We start from the raw sequence: 6430 nt of genomic DNA on the forward strand, positions 1-6430 counted from the left end.
CTGCACCCCATGTTTACTGCAGCACTATTCACAATCGCCAAGATATGGAAACAACTTAAGTGTCCATTGATAGATGAATGGATAATGAAAATGTGAGATATATATATAAATAAAATGGAATATTAATCAATCTTTTAAAAGAAGGAAGTCTTGCCATTTGTGAGAACATGGATAAAACTGGAGGACATTACACAAAGTGAAATAAGCCAGATACAGAAAGACAAATATTGTATGATCTCAGTCATGTGTAGAATCTTAAAAAGTCAAACTCAGAACCAGAGTAGAATGGCAGTTGTCAAGGGTTGGGGGAAGGGCGATGGGGAAACGCAGAAATATTGGTCAAAGGGTATAAACTTTCAGTTATAAGATGAAAAAGTTCTGGGGATCTAACAAAGACATTGGTGACTAATGTTAATAATACTGTACTGCAAACTCGAAATTTGCTAAGAGAGTAGATCTTAACTTTTCTCATCACACAAAAAAAGTTAACTATGTGAGGTGATGGATATGTTGATTAACTTGATTATGGTAATTGTTTTACAATGTATACATGTATTAAAACATCATATTGTATACCTTTAAAAATTACATTGTACAACCTAAATATGTACCACTTTTATTTGTCAATAATACTTCAATAAAGCTGGGGGAAAAAAACAAATACATAAAGCAAACAAGAACTCTTCCTTGGAAAATTGTTTCAGAATTGTCTGCCCTGGTTAACTAATGGGGAAGTATTTATTGTTTATGCCCACCTTAGTCAAGGGTAGCCCCACACTTCCAGTTTGCACATGGATGCAGAAGAGACCCTATAACATTGGGGGGGGGGTGAAGGACAGAAGGTATTGGCCTGAGCCAAGACACTGTCCCATTGCACCTGCCAAAGTTTTGTCAAAAACCTCAAGATATCAGTCTCCAAAGCATTCCTAGGGTAAGAGGCATGGCTGAGAGGATATTGCAGTACCACAAAAGAGATGCCTAATATGCTCTTAAAGCTGACTAAATTTCACTTTGCTTTCCTTTGTCTGTCTTGGGATTATGATTTCTATGGCTCTTCTTAAGGAAAAAGTTGGTTAACCTGAAGGATTCAAGTATTTCTGAGTCCTCTGACTATCTCCCTCTGCGAAATTCAGATGTAATCATGTCATCTTCCCATTTCTTTTGAAGTTTTCCATTTCTTTTGAAATAAAGACCAGAATCTTTTAGAGCCTTTCCACCTCAGCAAAGCTTCATTTTATGCCTATCTTCCTATCTCTCTGTGCTTCGGTCACACTGGTCTTTCTCTCTCAAAAGCCATGCTTCTTTCTCCTGAGGCCATTCATTCATACATGCTATTTTATCTGCCCCTTCTCCTATTTAACTTTATTCTCCTTCCAAATCTTATTTCACATGTCTAAGAATGACCTCCAAGAATTCATTTTTGTTTCCAAAGATTCTTTTAAGTCCTCCTGTTGTTACACATCCTCATGATATTTAACACCATTTGAAACTATGTTTATTTTCATGCTTATTTGACCCATGCTGATCTCATCCAGTAAACTGGAAACATCATGGAGGCATTAAATGGGTATGTAATTCACCATAATCTACCTAATGCCTGAACTTAGTTATATAAACCTCAAAGGAACAGAAATATTCATAGACTCAGAGATTTCTTAGAAAATAATCAGTGTCCTTCCCATCCTTACTGCATATAGTCTCAAGTTCTTGGCCCTTATCATTCAGTAATCCTTTCTAGGAAACTTCACATGTTCAGACTACTTTCATTTTTGTTCCCTGGAACAAATTTTGTTGATTAGTTCCTACCTTGAAACCACCTTTCTCACTGTGTTTCCTCCATAGTTGGAATGTCCCTCTATTATCTACCCATCAAAATTCTTCCACACTTTGAAGTCCAGCTCATGCTGCTCCTCTCAGACTCAGTAATTAATCTTCCCATAGAACTCCAGAATCCGATTTTATCTCTTTTGTGTTTTTTGGTTTTTGGTTTTTTGGATTTGTGTGTGTGTGTGTGTGTGTGTGTGTGTGTGTGTGTGTACCCATCTAATGCGTACATTTATTTTAGGACCTAGACCAGAGGTCTTCAGTCATCAGTATGCAACTGAGTCCATAAGTGTATTTTCTTGAATCCAACACAACCACTCTTTGACAAATGCCAATAAGAGTTAAGAATTGCAGAAATACCTGACATAGAAAAGTGGAGATAAATCAAATGTGATTTACTTATCTGAATTATATAAAATAAAATAAATAAAATAAAAAATAAAATCATCATAGTCAAAGTACCCAGTAGAAAAAAATAGAGTCTTCAACATGAAGAGATGTGTAGATTTCCAAAGCCTCACAGTTGCAGATGACAACATCTGTATGAGCAAGAATCACACGAGCACTCTTGGAATCAGAGCAGTCATCTTTCACCTAATCAGCATATGTGTCAAGGACCACCTCATCTTGGCCTGGAGCACCCATCAATCTCAAAGTTCTGCAATTCACAACATAAACATGGACTGTTAGTCCATGGTTACTACGTTTGAAGTCACAGTTTGACTTCACATGGTTACTACATTTGAAGTCACAGTTTGAATCAACAGCTGTCTAATTTCAGAGCCCTTGTTCTTAACTACAAAAGGAGAAGAAGAAAAAGAAAGAAAGAAAGAAAGAAAGAAAGAAAGAAAGAAAGAAAGAAAGAAAGAAAGAAAGAAAGAAAGAGGAAGGAGGAGGAGGAGGAGGAGGAGAAAGGAGAGGAGGGGAGAGAGGGGAGGGATGGGGAGAAGAAAAGAAAAATTTCATTTTGCATGGGAAAAAGATCCAGGGCACCCAAGGTTAATTCTGGCTATCTATGAGTCATGTAAATTTTAGATAACATTTTCTAATTTTCAAGAATAGACAGTGAATATTCATAACTTTTAAGAACCAATAAAAAATATATTTTTTAAAAAACACTGTTGTCATTGATGCCATCAGCTTTGGTCATAACCATCATTACTGCTCAGTTAATTATTTACTGTCCTTGACTGGTTTGTGATCTACTAAGGGAGAAAAGGCATAGATATAAATAAATGGCTATATGACTATCTTCTCTTCCACTGATATTAATAGGTATACTGTTTTTGGTATCTGTTCTGTCCCCCTGTCCCTATAAAGGCTGATAAGAGAATCAGTTACCCTAAAGCCATCTAAAATTGAAATCCAGTGCTTTTGTCCCTCTCTGCAACACTCCCACCAGTATTCCTCCAACTATAACATTAATACTGCCAGAGAATATACCACCTGCTAATGCAGGCTAGCTATCCCTGGAAAGCTCTGACTTCTAGAAAGCATTTTGTAAATTTGGAACAGAGCTTTGTCCCCAAACCTCCACACACTGATCCCTGCTGTTTTCTAGGGAAAACAGAGATGAAATCTCACTATACTGAAATGGAAAGAAGAGAAAATAAATAAGCTTAACAAACAAAAGGGAGAAAAAAAAAGTACAGGTAGAGAAACTAGAGCAATCCATATAAAACTTACTATCTTTTGCAAATCAACCAAAAGTACTGCATTATTAGTGGCCCTCTGTAGGCACTGGTTGGAGCAAGCAAACTGTTATTTACATAACCACTTTGAATTGTTCAGTTTGTTATACCTATCAAAACTGAGTCTGCAATTCAATGTTTCTGGCAGTTCTTCCCCAGTACAAGCCCAGATGTCCTCAACATTCAACAATGTTCCCTTCCTGAGCCAATCCTGTAGTGAGCACATCAGTGTGCATTAATTCAGTGATCAGTAAATATTTATTGAGCATTGTGCCAGGTACCATGATATGTGCTGGCAATGAAGCAGTTAAAAAACAAACTTCCAGGTAATGACAGAGTTTACATTCTAGAGGGATAGATTATAAGTAATAAATATTGAATTTGGTAAGTGTTACAACAGCAAATAAAGCATGCAAGGGGATTGAGAGTGACTAGGATAGAAATGCTATTTTACATACTATAATCAAGAACTTCCCTTTGGGGGTCTAGGAAGATGGCAGAGGAGTAGGAGACCTAAATTTCATCTGGTCCCAGGAATTCAGCTAGATAGGGATCAAACCATTATGAACACCTACGAACTCAACAGGAGATTGAAGAAAAGAATAGCAGCAACTCTCTGAACAGAAAAGCGACCACTTTCTGGAAGGTAGGACGTGCGGAGAAGTGAATCTGAGGTGATATTCGGGAAGACAGACAGCAGGGTGGGGGTCTCCGTAAGCCGCTACTGGCAAGTGATAGAGCAGCAGAGCACAAAATCGGCACTTTTAGAAGTCGGCTCCGCTGAGGGACATCGCTCCAGTGGCTAAGTGGGGGTTAGAACTCTCACTGGGACAGTGTGGTCTCAGGACCCTCTGGGTCACAGAAAGACCAGGGGTGCCTGAGTGCAGAAGAGCTCCCAGATATCGGAGCGGGGAAGCTGGCTGCAGAGACGGAGCTAAGGAGTGGGCTCTCAGCTCGGGGTTGCCATAAACCATGATCCGCAGCACAGTGGGCCACTGCTCTTCCAGCAGGGACCCAACAAGTGGCAGATCCGGGGAGACTCCCCTTCCTCCCCTGGGAGGAGCAGTGCGGGAGCACACCACAGGGATCTGCTGGGTTTGGAGACTCCACACAGGGTGTGCACCAGAAATAGAAATGCTCGATCACTGACTGGGTGAGCACAGAGTGCGGCCAGAGACCAGGGATATTGGAGTGACTGACTGCTTTTCTCTGGGGGTGCACTGAGGAATGAGGCCCCCGAGTTCTCGGTTCCTCCAGGGTGGAGATCAGGAGGCCGCCATTTTCATTCTCATCCTCCAAAGCTGTACAGAGAGCTCTCAGGGAACAAAAGCTCCGGAGAGCAAACCCAAGGAGACTACATAGCCTGACCCTGGCAAGGGCGGGGCAATTCTGCCTCTGGCAAAGACATTTGGGAACCATGGCAACAGGCCCCTCCCCCAGAAGATCAGCAAGAACAGCCAGCCAAGACCAAGTTTACCGATCAGTGAGAACGGCAGAACTCCAGCGTGAGGGGAATACTGCACATAAAATTCATGGCTTTTTTCTCATGATTCTTTAGTCTTTCAAAGTTAATTTTTTTTAATTTTCTTTTACTTTTTTTTTAAATTTTTCTTTCTCCCTTTTTCAACCAATATCTTATCAATCCCTTTTTTAAAAATCTTTTTTATTTTTCATCTTTAGAGTCATATTCTATCCCTTCATATTAGTTAACATTATTTTGGGGGTATATATATAAGTTGTTCTCTCTTTAAAATTTTGGGATACAGTTTCTCTTAACAGATCAAAATATACCCTAAATCTCTAGTGTATGGCTTTATTCTAGTCTCCTGCCTGATCACATTCTCTCCATTTTTTTTTTAAATCCTCTTCTTTCTTTTTTCAACCAACTTCTTATCAATTCCTTTTAGAAAATCTTTTATACTTTTCATCTTTACAGTCATATTCCATCCCTTCATCATATTTACCTTTATTTTTGTACATACATAAGCTTTTCTTTCTTTAAAATTTTGGGAGGCACTTTCTTCTAACAGACCAAAATACACCCAAAATCTAGTGTGTGGCACTGATCTATACACCAGCCTGATTTTATTTGATCATATTCTGGTTTTTTGTTTTGTTTTGTTTCTCTTTGTTTTCATCTTTCTCTTTTTTCTTTCTTTCCCTTTCTTTTCCCCTGGTTTCAGGTCTTTTCTGATTTGTTTAGTGTATATTTTCTGGGGATGTTGTTACCCTACTAGCATTTTGTTCTCTCATTCATCTATTCTCCTCTGGACAAAATGACAAGATGGAAAAAATCACCTCAACAAAAAGAACAAGAGGCAGTACTGACTGCCAGAGACCTACTCAATATGGACATTAGTACAATGTCGGAACCAGAGTTCAGAATGACAATTTTAAAGATACTAGGTGGGCTTGAAAAAAGCATGGAAGTTATTAGAGAAACCCTTTCTGGAGAAATAAAAGAACTAAAATCTAACCAAGTCGCAATCAAAAAGGCTATTAATGAGGTGCAATCCAAAATGGAGGCTCTAACTGCTAGGATAAATGAGGCAGAAGAAAGAATCAGTGAGATAGAAGACCAAATGAAGGAAAATAAGGAAGCTGAGAAAAAGAGAGATAAACAACTACTGGATCATGAGGGCAGAATTCGAGAGATAAGTGATACCATAAGATGAAACAACATTAGAATAATTGGGATCCCAGAAGAAGAAGAAAGAGAGAGGGGGCCAAAGGTATATTGGAGCAAATTATAGCAGAGAACTTCCCTAATTTGAGGAAGGAAACAGACATCAAAAGCCAGGAAGCACAGAGAACCCCTCTCAAAATCAATAAAAATAGGTCAACACCCTGACATCTAATAGTAAAACTTACGAGTCTCAGAGACAAAGAGAAAATCCTGAAAGCAGCTCAGGACA

This window comes from Halichoerus grypus, chromosome 11 (genome assembly GCF_964656455.1).
Source record: "Halichoerus grypus chromosome 11, mHalGry1.hap1.1, whole genome shotgun sequence".
Lineage (NCBI taxonomy): Eukaryota > Metazoa > Chordata > Mammalia > Carnivora > Phocidae > Halichoerus > Halichoerus grypus.